This window comes from Glycine max, chromosome 7 (genome assembly GCF_000004515.6).
Source record: "Glycine max cultivar Williams 82 chromosome 7, Glycine_max_v4.0, whole genome shotgun sequence".
Classification (NCBI taxonomy): Eukaryota; Viridiplantae; Streptophyta; class Magnoliopsida; order Fabales; family Fabaceae; genus Glycine; species Glycine max.
In genome coordinates, this window is record NC_038243.2 from 19,788,285 (window position 1) to 19,801,339 (window position 13,055).

The following is a 13,055-nucleotide window of genomic DNA, read 5'->3' on the forward strand; positions in this document are numbered from 1 at the left end:
GGAAGAGAGAAAAAACGAAATTGGCAGGCAGAGGAGGCTGAGAAGTCAGTCTAAAAACTGACCTAGCATGTCACTATTTATAACTAGGGGTATTCACGACCTATTATTTATTTTATTTATTTATTTTTATTATTTTATAAAAAAAGAAACTCTATTTTATTCTCCATCAAATGAATAATAAAATACCCTTCTTATTTTCTCTCAAACCATTATTTTATTATAACTATTTTTCTTTATTTATTTAATTATAAAACATCATTATTCTCTAAAATTTTGTATACGAAAAAATGGGATGTTACATATGACATATCAATACGAAGCAAATCAGTAATACAAGAGAGTATATGATAAAAATACCGAAGGTAAGGATGAGATGGTGCAAACCTAGTTAAGCTATGAGCAATAACATTTGTTTGTCTTCTAACAAAGCCTAAATGGAAAGTTTTTTATTACTTAACAACATTATTCTTCTGCAGTCATTGATTAGCATTCCAGCTTCTGAGTAATCTTCAGTGTTACTTCTAACTTTGTTAACTAATGCTTTGCAGTCTGATTCAAAGTAAATATGGTTGAGGCCATTAACGGACCTATATATAATTCAGGGTGTGCAAAATGTTCCTCCTGAATTTGATAAGTTACATATAAATGTGTTCTACCTGATCGAGCAAATGAACAACGTTGTGACCAAGGCCAGGAGAATTCCGGCAGCTAATAGTGAACGGACAACTAGTCAAGATGTGGCATGTTGTTTCGGTGTTGGTTGTGCAGAATGGACAAGTTAGAGGGCATGAAACACACTACTGGAGGACACCTTTCCACTCCATTAATTCTCACACCCAACTAGTTCTCCTTTTTTGACTCATCTGTCGTTCTTCACACACACTCACACAGTGCGACATAGATTTTTTGTTAGCCTTTAATTGGTGCATTTCAAATGGGTGTTCATTTGTTGCAAGTGTTTAACAATTAATATTTGTACTTTTTTCACTGAAACATGCACATCAGCACACACATTAATTAATTTAACTATTAGTACTACTATACTAATAAGTACCTCACAGACACACACATTTATAAATTTTATATGCCTAATTAAGTTTGTCTTGTTCCTCCTCTTCCTTATTGTCCCCAGTGCCATGTTCTCCCCTCTGGCCTCTGCTACCAATAATATATTGTCCATGGAATTTAACTTTTCTGATGTTCTTACATGTACAACGAACATGTAGAATGCTAGCTATTTCTTCTTTCTATCCATGTATAGTGTATAAGTTAGCGATTCCATATCTATTAAAAGAATTACTTTACACACAAGAGACAACTGTGGATCAGCTTACAAAAATTTAAATACTATAGTAGCATCCTATAGTATAATATAGTTACTACAGAGCATTGAATGTATTAATTAACTATATACTATCGTTCAAGGCTCTGCTGTGTCCACCCATTCAATGCTTCTAAGGCTTATGCGATTGTTCTCATAACATACTTAGATTTATACTAATTAGGTCAAGTACTAATGTAGTACAATGAATAGAAGCTCAGCCCAATAACATTCACTGTCTTAACATTTAAGTTACATAATTGGACACAGTGTTATTCTCCAGCAAAGTTCTTTACAAGCTATTTTATATATTGACATTCATGTATTCACTTGAACTGATTAAATTCTGCAACAGAAACCTTACAATAGGGTTAGATTGAACAAGTCAACAGCCCTAGCTAAAACAAGCTCTACTGATGAAGGTTGGAAAGTCAGCAAACAATAAATTGTGTCGGCAACTGAAACAGATTATATAGGACATGGAGCACATGCTTAGTGAATCTACAACAGATGCTGATCTTCCACCAGTGTAAGCCGGTATTTCATATTATATTTCCCTTCACCCTAAGTTTTACTTGTCTGAGTTGCATTCTGTTTGAGCTGCTATTGGAATTTCATAGTTGCAATTGGGCAATATCTCACCTTCAATCAAATAGTCTTATAAAAAAGTTATTGAATTTCAGTTTTTATATCTGGTTGCAGATCAGGCTTTTGGCAGTTTTTATATCGAGTAGTTCAATTGTCTACAACTTCTGTTCTACTTAAATACATATTTTAGCGCCATTTATGGTTCCCTGGACAACTATTGGCCAAATACATTATTCTCCAAAGCATAGCCTTATCTTTCTTTCTTGTCTCAACTTTGGTCTATCATTGGGTTTAATATGTCCTTTATTTTATTTTACCTTAAACCAAAAGCTATTGCTGTCTTCCTCACCTTTTAGGATTGTCATGAATCAACTCTCTTAAAAGCTTAAGGTTTTAGGTATAAGTAGTTGAATGGTTTTATTATCAGATATTCAACACACCCTCATGCAAAATCCTTTGGGCTTCATGCATGAACAATGCACTGGCTCATTTTTATCATGTGCTGAAATTTAACTTTTATTTAGAAGAATTCGGGGCAAGGAAGGATCAAACTTGTCACCACTTGGTGAAGGAGGTTCGAATATCTTTTCATGAACCAACTCTCCAAATGCAAAGCTCTTAGGTGTAACCATATGATTGGTTTTATTATGTCTCTTGACAAGGATTTATTGCACGTGTTTCTCCTTTTTATTTTCCTCCTTTTAAATGCTATAAATTTGCAAGTAATTTTACATGGTAGTCAATATTATTATATAGGGTTGAGAGTTATTCAAAGAACATGGAAAATACAATAACTAAAGTAAAATCAATCCCTGTGGTTTGCATCACTATGGACAAGAAATTGAGATAAATATTTTATTTGACTGAGGATGAAGCCAACTTCCACATGGAACATGGTGCATTCTTGTATAAACTTAATGTTCAGACAATGCCAAAGAGTGATGATTGTCTGTCACTCAAACTAACTGTAGAATATTTCACCACACACACTGTCTTTGTACACTACAAAGTGTAAGTTGTTAACAAAGAAAGGAAGGAGCATAGACTCAAAGATGACCAAAGATTCCATGAGAGGTTCAAAGAAGAAAGTTTCATGCAGAAGGCTTTGAGGGTACCTAAAAGAGCAAAAAGGAAGACTATACATAATCAGAAGTTGCATACTCATGCTTCTCTGTTGGCATGACTACAATCATTCTCATCAACAAGCATTGTTTACATTCTTCTTTGCAGCTCATCATATCGTGGATCACCAGACTATAGAGTCCTCAAAGCCATAGCCAAAGTTCAAGCATGCAGAAATTAAGATAAATGTTTTCTTAGCTCTTTATTATTATTATTCACAATGTAAATAGCAGATAAATGTTCGCTACAGTTTCTATTCTGCAGTTGGTATAGATCGATTTGGTGATCACTCGAATATACAGAGAGGTCACAAGGTTCGTGTGGTTCTCCTGCCCCTTTTTTTATTAGTAATAATAGTCATACTTTAGTTTCATGATTTGTGTTAACTTTAATTTTTAATATTGGGTCATTCAAGTACCACAAAAGTGGAACATGGCAATCGAGGATAGGCAGAGTTGCAAAAAACAAAGACCTTTACCTTGGGGCATTCAATAAGTCCTAAATGACTATCAATCCCTCAATACACAGGGTCTTAACATTTATTTCAGAAGGTATTTTTCATGAGCACATAAGGAAAAAGCAAGGGAAGCTCACCGAATGATGACAGTGACCAATGTAAGAGTGACGTAGAGTTGCAGGTGGTGATAGAGTCAACGACACAATAGTGAGAACAAGGTGCAAGCTATAGTGAGGCCACGATATGAGCTAGAGTAACGCCATAGCATGAGCTAGAGTGAGGCCAGGACGGGAGCTTGAGTAAGGGCACAACATGAGTTAGAGTGAGGGATTCGTGGGTCATGTTATAGAAAAATAGTGAGCACGAGAATGAGGGATCTATGAAGGAGAGTGATGAGCGCGAGAGGACAATTCCCAACTTAATTGCATCTTTAAACTTAAAGAGGGTTCTCAAAAACCATCTTTGTCTCTCTACCTTCTAAGACAGTTGTAGCTTGAAACCGTCTTAAATAATTTCCACTTAATTTCAAAAATGCCATCGATTTTTTCATATAGCGGATTCTAAGACGGTTTTATAAGTAACCGTCATCGAAGAGGTCATTTGAAGACGATTTTTTCATTTCAAAAGCTGGGATTTACGATGCCACTGCCTTATTATTTAAGATGATTTTCTGACGACCGCCATCATCGGCAAGCCCGACGTCCTCATCAAGAGGCTCTAGGAGGCCATCGGCGCCAAGATCCGAATCGAGGACACGTCGTTGGACTCCCCCGACTGTTGTTCGGCTTCCGACAAGTGCACTAGATCGCACAAGTAGTATAAAACGGTAAGAACCGAGTATCGAACACTCAGGGAACTTGTGTTATTTGGTAAGTTATTTCAACAAATAAGTGTCTATAGTGTAAAAGTAAGTGTGAATATGAACAAGTGTATAAACTATCTGTGCAAAAAGAAAGAAAATCACGCAAGAGAAATGATGTGTAAAAACAAGTAGAGAACACGTTGGTCTTCCTAATAGGTGCCTGATGCTAAAAAGATATTCTCTATTTAACAATGCTTATGTGTTCTTTTGGTGTCTCCTGAGATACTAAACCCTAATTCCTCATGATAGTTTAGCCTAGTCCTGATCAAGCATCGTCCGCAGATTCCTCTTGTAAGACTAAACTCAACCAGGAGCGCATTAAGACACACATACTCAACTAACTTATCGCACCCCGATTCCTTGTGAAAGCACGACATCTCAGCCCTGCACTATCAAGGACATTAGAGTCAGACCAGTTTCCACTATTGAATGACCCTAACAAAGCATGCATCTACATGATAAAGGTAAAGGCATACTGGATTGAAAAGCAGACAACACAGGGAACACACAAAACATCATTAAATAGATAGAAATATATTTACATTAGGTACCTACAGGGAAGATCCAACAGAGAATTTAGCTTTCCATACCAAGAAGCCTTCTTAACAACAAAGAGAAGAACAAGATGAAAGATTGCAAAAATACAAGTGCTGAGGATGTCTCCTTCATCTCTAGGATCTCACAATCACTCACAAACTCATCTCAAGCTCTCAAACTGGCTCCTGCTTCAAGCTTTGGTCTCTGCAGATCTTCACACAGCAAAATCTCTCAAAACTCTCTAGAACTTGGACCTTTCTCTCTCTAGAAACCCTAGACATGCAAAGCTCTAAATTCTAGTCCAAACTCCCTTCACAAAATATGATTTCAAGCTTAAATAGGTGGCCTTGTTCGTGCTCGTGTGCTTAGCGCACCTATGGACCACTTAGCGCACGTTAGTGATTTTTGGCTTAGCGTGCCTTTCTCGCTTAGTGGATGAACTGAAGTGGTGCGCTTAGCGAACCTATATAGCTCATCTTCTTCTGGATTCTTCCTCGCGCTAAGCCTAGGAGTGTTGCACTTAGCGGATGCTCGCTAAGCCAGCAGATTGGCTTAGCGAGAAGGTGAAAACAACCTTTTCCAAAGCTTGCCTAATTAACCTGAAATTGAGAGAAAATGATTATTAAACATACAAAATGAAAATACTAAGTATTTATTACCTATGCTTAACAGAAAATACTTATAACATTACAAAATAACCATAAATTGGGAGAGTTTGATACAATTTATACAAGTTTTATACACATAAGTTAGTCGTTTTCACAGACTAACAATTGCATCATCCTCACCAGCGCCCTCGCCTTCGTCACTGATGGCGAGGTCTTTATGGCGCAGGAGGCGCTACTAAAGGTCTTCGATCGGATTCTTGATGTCGTTGTTGAGACCACTGGCACTGCTCCCTTCGATGAAATCATAGAGGTCAGGTAAATGTTCTTTTTTTTCTTCTATTTTTTGTGTTCTTTCATGGTGCTTTGGATTTTTGTTGTGTTAGTGAATAATGATAGTGTTCAATATGTGTAGCCATGAGGTTTTTGGCATTCATTTTAGGTTGGAAGTTGAAGTTGAATCCATCACTCACAACACGATCCACACATACCTCACCTCACCTCATAATCAATTCTATTGTCTTATTATTGATATTATTTATTCTTTGATTTGGTTTTCTTATGTTTTTTCTTCTCTTCAGTTCCGACGGTGGCGATGAGAGGGGGGAGCAGTAGGTTGAAGTAGTGTCGTGGGAGCCGAGAGCTTTTGTTTATCACAATTTTTTGGTTAATTTCGTGTTATAGAAATGCTTCTTCACGCATGCAAATTTGATTAATTATTTTTATTTTATTATTATTAATTATGTTAATTGAAGTTATTACTTATTGTCATTTTTTTTCACAACATTTACCCTCGTTTTTTTGGTAGTGTGAGTGATTGTGTGATTTCCGCTCTCAATTTTTATCGAAGCTTGCGGTTATGAAAATGTTGGAGAATTAAAAGGGAAATGCATCCTAACGTGGAATATTGTTGACTAACTAAAAATTTGTGAAAGTATGAGGTGTTCGATAATATCGTTGGATCTTATGTTAAGGATCAAGTAAAACTAGGGTAGGATTTAAGAAGATTGTGCGTGAAGAATGGAAGCACCATGTTTAGTGCTAAGATTTCATCTTGAGATAGAAGTTCATGGTAATTTGAAGGTTATGATATCATTGCAACTTTCTGAGTTTTCCTTGCCTGGATTATGCTTAGCACAATGTTCAAATTGTCTATTTCAATGTTTGAATGTGACTTTAGCATGATGAGATGACATTATGTTTAAATCTTGGTTAAGCTTTGTGTTCTTCTGGGGCATTAATAATTTAATACTATGATTTATTATAATGTCTCCACCTTGCAAATACTAAGGCTTATCTGAATGATCTGCGCAAACGAAGGAGGAATGCTAATATCTAATTGACATAGCAAAGCCAAATATGCATAAGTCAACAGTTGTCAACAATACTCATAAAGTTGTGATTTTTGTTGTATAGTTGTGATTTTCTTCATAAAGTGATGAAAAACTTATTGGTAAGAGTTCAAGAAATTCTTCTGTATATATTTTTCCTCTTAAAGAAACAACCATATTTTATGTTGCTTACATGATGAAGCTTATAATCATGTATTCCAATTAAAGTAGACATAAATGACTAAAAAAAGGAAATTCCTTTTTCTTTTCCTAAACAGTATACTATTGATTCCAATCACAACTCAATTATCCTTCCATCTATTGGTGCATGGTTAAAGAAAATTTCATAGCATCTTTATTTGGTGTCAACCCTTGAGCAAACCTTATCTGATTCACTTATATGTGTATTGTCAATAAGAAAACTAGCATCTAACGAATTAGTTAGTGAGCACTCAGACACATAAAGCAAATTATTTTTGGCTGATTATTAAGACTTCTAGTTTAGTTTCTAAAGCTTCAAAAGTTTCTATACTTTAACTCCGTTGTGCAATGGGTGGGGTTTCTTTCTCGAGTTGGACCTAGCTTTTTCAGTAATTAACAATTAAAATTAACTGAAATTGAGATTACATTTTATAATTTTTTATAGACTATAGTTATCTTTAATATTTGTATTCATGTCTATATTTATCATATTTGTATCTACGTATCTATATAATATGAATAAATTAAATTAATAGATTCTTAGGAAAAATTCATTGATTGATGTCCTTGATATATCAGCTGGCAGGGAGTGGGTGTATATTGTGAACAGTGCTACTATGGGACTGTTTCTATAAACATGCGAGTCTAAAAACTTCTTTAGAAAAAAATATGGGTTAAAATCATGATTTCCTTTAATTATATCAAAAGTATATCCTTATCTGTTCTCCTTAAAGATAAATTTACTATAGAAAAGTGAGATATCTAACGTGTACAAATGTTATTGTTGGCAATTTAATTACTCGCGTTTCTTGTAACGTCCTACGGAACTAAACTTTTATTCATGCAATGAGTATTGATAATGATTACTTTTGCGTTATTTAGATAGCCAAAATGGTAAAATCTTATGTCCATGTATTCCTTTAACATCTAGAGTGCGTACAAGCTCTGGAACTTTTCTGGCCAGAGGTCATGATAAGATTGTTAGGGATATTGAGAAAAGAATTGCCGACTTTACTTTCATTCCCGTTGGTAAATATTTTGCACCTCTTATCTTGTTTCTACAAACTTAAAATATTATTAATACAGCAAAGATATGTTGTTGGTTCTTTCTTTTTTTTATCCGCTTTACCTATGTGTTTTAAGTTAATGATAGTATCTAACTTCTTTGCTTGTGGCATACAATCTCTTTTCTCTGGTGAACATTTCGTATGTGATTGAGAAGTTGAGTAGTTGAAGATGTTATGCATGTGTCTTTAATGGGATATTTTCAGTTGCCTTTGCCATCTGGGTTTCTAGTTATTAATTTAGGATAGTAGAATATTTTTCATTATCTACTTCATAAAGCACTACATAAGTTGTGTCTCACAATATACAGAGCATGGTGAAGGAATTCAAGTTCTGCATTATGAAGTTGGACAAAAGTATGAGCCTCACTATGACTACTATCTTAATGATTTTAACACTAAGAATAGGGGTCAGCGTATAGCAACAATGTTGATGTTGAAGAAGGGGGTGAGACAGTGTTCCCAGATGCCAAAGGGAATTTAAGTTTTATGCCATGGTGGAATGAGCTTTCTGAGTGTCGAAAAAAAAAAAGACTTTCGATTAAACTGAAGAGGGTCGATGCTCTACTTTTTTGGAGCATGAAGCTAGATGCAACTTTAGATCCATCAAGCTTACATGGTTAGTTTCTCTTAATCTTCTTATTATATTGGCGTTGCTACATAAAGAGTTTTAGAATCTTATATTAAGGACCTTGTGAGAAAGAAAGATTTGTATTGTAAATATTATTTGCTTTTCACGATCAGATAATTCATTATTTTTAAATTTTTTTAAAAAGACATTCTAAGACGATTTTCTAAAAAACCATCTTAGAAAGTATAATTTTTAAGATGATTTTCCCAAAACCTTTCTTAGAATCCTCAATCTTTTCAATTTTTTTTAAAAAAAATATTCTAAGACGATTCTTTAAAAAACCGTCTTAGAAAGTAGACTTTCTAAGACGGTTTTTTACTTAGAATTCTTAATTTTTAATTTTTTTTAACAAAATATTCTAAGACAATTTTTCGAAAAACTGTTTTTTAAGGTCAACTTTCTAAGGTGATTTTTCCCAAGAACCGTCTTAGAAGCATCTATTTTTAAAAAAAATGAACAAAACTGTCTTAAAAATTATATCATTCTAAAACGGTTTGAAAATCGTCGTGAAAAGTATTGACTTTTTGTGATGCCGATGACAACAAGAGTCGTAAACCGTCGTTAAAAGGCCTTAAAATTGTCGTTAAATGTCATTTTTTCAGTAGTGATGTTTTATGAATTATTATATGAACATGAATCAAATCTCTTTATTATTCAATTTGGTTCTTATGTTTTTAAAATATTTAATTTGGTCTTCTAATTTTCAAAAAAAAAATGTTTAAGATTATTCTTTCATTCATTTTTGTTAATGTCAATTTGGATAGAAGGATGACATCAAACATTTTTTTAAATTAGAGGATCAAATTAAACATTTTAAAAATACAAAAACCAAATTGAACAATCTAAATAAAAAAAAGATGGCAAAAGAATAATTTAACCTAAATATTTCATACATTGTAAGATAGAACAAATCCAATTTAATATTATGCTTCAAATACAAGCAAAATCATTTGCAACCAATAAACATACTTGTAGTGCACGTTAAACAATGGTAACACTCATGCAATGAATGATTACTCAATTGCATGGAGATTTTTACCAATTTGAGCTATTAGTACAAACACTTCCATTAACATGCTAAAAAATAATGGACTACCTAGATCTTCAACATGACATGTGTCATAGTCATTGGGGAATTAATGTCATAACTCTGATATATGGAAATGGTGTAGTGATTTGTCAAGATAAATATATGTGGATAGTGACTTACCATGATATTAGATTTACAATGACCTTAGCCTACAATGTCGGATTTACTTGTATATCTATCCCTAAAGAGCATTTTAGTTAGCCCTACTAATATTTTTTATGCTAGGTTGAAGATCCTAACTAGCAATTCCCAACTTATGTCTCTGCTCAATCATAGTACCAACTATGAATTCATGCAAAAATGTCTAATCAACAAACCAAGAATCAATTCAATATACCTCTTTTACTTACTTGAACTATACCCACTAGTTGTCTACTATAAAGATCACAATCCACTTCTATTTTCTCACGGGTCATCTACCATATTGATCATGGCTCACAATTAAGTTCTAAGTATAAAAAAAATGACTTTCAAATTTGAGATACAACATTGGAAAATCCCTTTGAACATTTTTCATCAACTTTCTTGCATCTTATGCTCCTTGTTCATGATGGGGTAACATACGTTAAAGCATTTTATATAATCATGTAGTCAATCCACTTACCAACTTCTAATTCAAAATTTCAATATTAAAAATGAGGGTTAAATTTTATAAAGAAAATCAACTTCTTAAAATGTGTATCATGTGACATCCTTTATTTACCTTAAGGACATTATTAGATAAATAATTTTAAATAAAGTTTTTGTTTGCAAAAACACAATAAATTTAAAAAAATTTCTCGCTTGGTAAACATTACATTGAACTTTCGTCATATAAAACTTGTGAATGACTAAATACTTGGCTCTCCAAAAGGGCATACATAAGGTTCATAAGAAAACAAATCCAAATAAATAAACCCAATATATTAATGTTCAAAAGTCAAATACATAAAAATCTCCTAGCCTTGATGTCACAATATATTAGAGCTTTACAAAATTCATCTCGTAGAATTCACATATGTCAAGCACAATCACATTCAAATATTCATGTAATGTAGTGCATTATATGCTCTTAGCTTTATATGCTTGCAGTACAATTCAAAACTCTTTTTGTGAAAGTAACCTAGGAGTACATACAATCAAAGAATTGTAACGTTGTGTGCATCTAACATTAGCACTCTCAACTAGGATGATACCCCTAATAGCTCTTCAAGATTACCCGACTTTGCAAGTACATCCCAACCCATGGAATCAACATGTGCTTACGAGGTTTCTGCATCTGATATCACCACCCTTAATCCAAAATTCATTAACTCTTAGCGGCCTCTTTAGTAAAGCTCATATCCACACTTTTGAAAAACACATATATTTCATGTCATGATGCATGACTCCATGGATGTGCATGGCTTCACTTAACATATCACAAGATGATCCCATATCACATAGGCTAGCTCCTCATACACCGCATTTTACTATTATCATTCACACGAGGAACAATGCATCACATATCATAATCATTTCAATTCTTATAGGATATTTCTTGATTTTTTATTATTTAGAACTTTGTTACACACTTTGATTGTTTTTGGTTGTTGGAAGGTTTCACATTAGTTACTTTTGTGGTAAGAATAAGCCCTTGAAGACTTAAAAGCTTATGGGAAGAAATAATCGGCTTAAAGGCTTGGCAATCTTCATTGGAGGACAATAAGCCATTTTAGTATAAGCATTATGAAAATCAACATTGGAAGAGATATTGAAGATAAGCTCACCACCACAAGGTGGCACTCACCACCCCCCTAGTGGTGTGACACCCTTTACCCTAGCATACAATTATCGTTATTAATAAACATGGCAAAATATATTTTAATTTTATTTTTCAAAAACTTTCTTAAACATAACTTACTCATAAGATAAAAGGCATTATGTAATGACTTATCGCCACTACACACTAGCTTAAAACTAACAAAGCAAAAAGACTTTAATTTACTTTATTTCGAAACTCTTCAATTAATATATTGATGAAAATACTTGTGAACTTTTCCCATTTTCAAAAGACAAAAGCTAAAATCGACAACTTCAAGATAAACGTTCATATATACATGATCAACTTAATAAACCACGTACCTCATGGCACATCAACATTTATCCCAAGATAAAACATCAAAACAATTCAACACACATCTATATATACATGTACAACTCCTTAAAGAGATAAATCTTAAATTCCTCAGTTGGTCAACACTATACATAAAACTAACAAAGAAAACACAAGAAGAGATTCAACTTCACGTCTAAGCATGCCCATCCACAATACCTCCGAAGGAAAGGTCCAACTCCTAACCATATTCTTCCATGAACACAAAGTTCGAAATCATCACAATCACAACCACATGTGTCACACACAAGGGCAATATTACCAAAAAAAAACATTCTTAAAACAGTTTAAATCTTAATAAAATATTAAGTATCTAGACTTCATCATATTTAAAACATAGCTTTTGACAATCAATTAGTAACAACATTCAACTCACATAAAAATGACATTTCATTTATAACCATCATGAACTACAATCAAGTAATCTACGTTCCAACTCAACCATCAAAATCATCATCATCATGAGTCTGTCAATCAAGCATTACCATGCACATCAATAATAAACACTAAAGGCAAACTCTACTCCATAGAGATTCAACATAATATGATACTTGAATTCCATTGAGGTTTGAGATACAACACCTTTATACCCACCATCTCACCTATGGTTGATCTCAAGGAACCAAATCTCACTGACAACCATACATCATATGATACTTAGATTTCCTTGAGGATTGATATAAGGCACCTTCATGCCTACCATCTCACTTATAGTCAATCTGAAGGAATCAAGTCTTAATGATCAACAATCTACAACAACAACCTAACCCATATTTGCTAAAGTGTCAATAAACCTCTTCAGAAGTAGTTCTTATCACTTTGACACATTATTTGAAGTCAAAACATAGGGGTGGTACTTGGAATATACACCACTAGCCAAGACCCTTGGGTCGCTTTAGCGAGACAAAGTGTGATGTAGCTCCATGTAGAGCTTGTATGCCTTGGATCTTCTTCATCAATGGAGTCCTTTGCTTCTTGAAGGTGAAAGAAGATTAGTGGAGGGAGAGGAAGAGAAGGGACACAAAATTTATGCCTCAAATGAGGTTTGGACTTTGAAGTGTAATTTCTCAAATGATCAAAGTTGAAAAAATGAACACACAAGGCCTCTATTT

At 33.8% G+C, this 13,055-nt stretch overlaps 2 pseudogenes; both read left to right on the forward strand.

Moving 5' to 3' along the window:
- The first annotated feature begins 2,976 nt into the window (after positions 1-2,976).
- Positions 2,977-3,186, forward strand: LOC100814221 (uncharacterized; annotated as a pseudogene).
- Positions 3,187-5,712: 2,526 nt separating this feature from the next.
- Positions 5,713-8,712, forward strand: LOC100814750 (probable prolyl 4-hydroxylase 10; annotated as a pseudogene).
- The last annotated feature ends 4,343 nt before the right edge of the window (positions 8,713-13,055 follow it).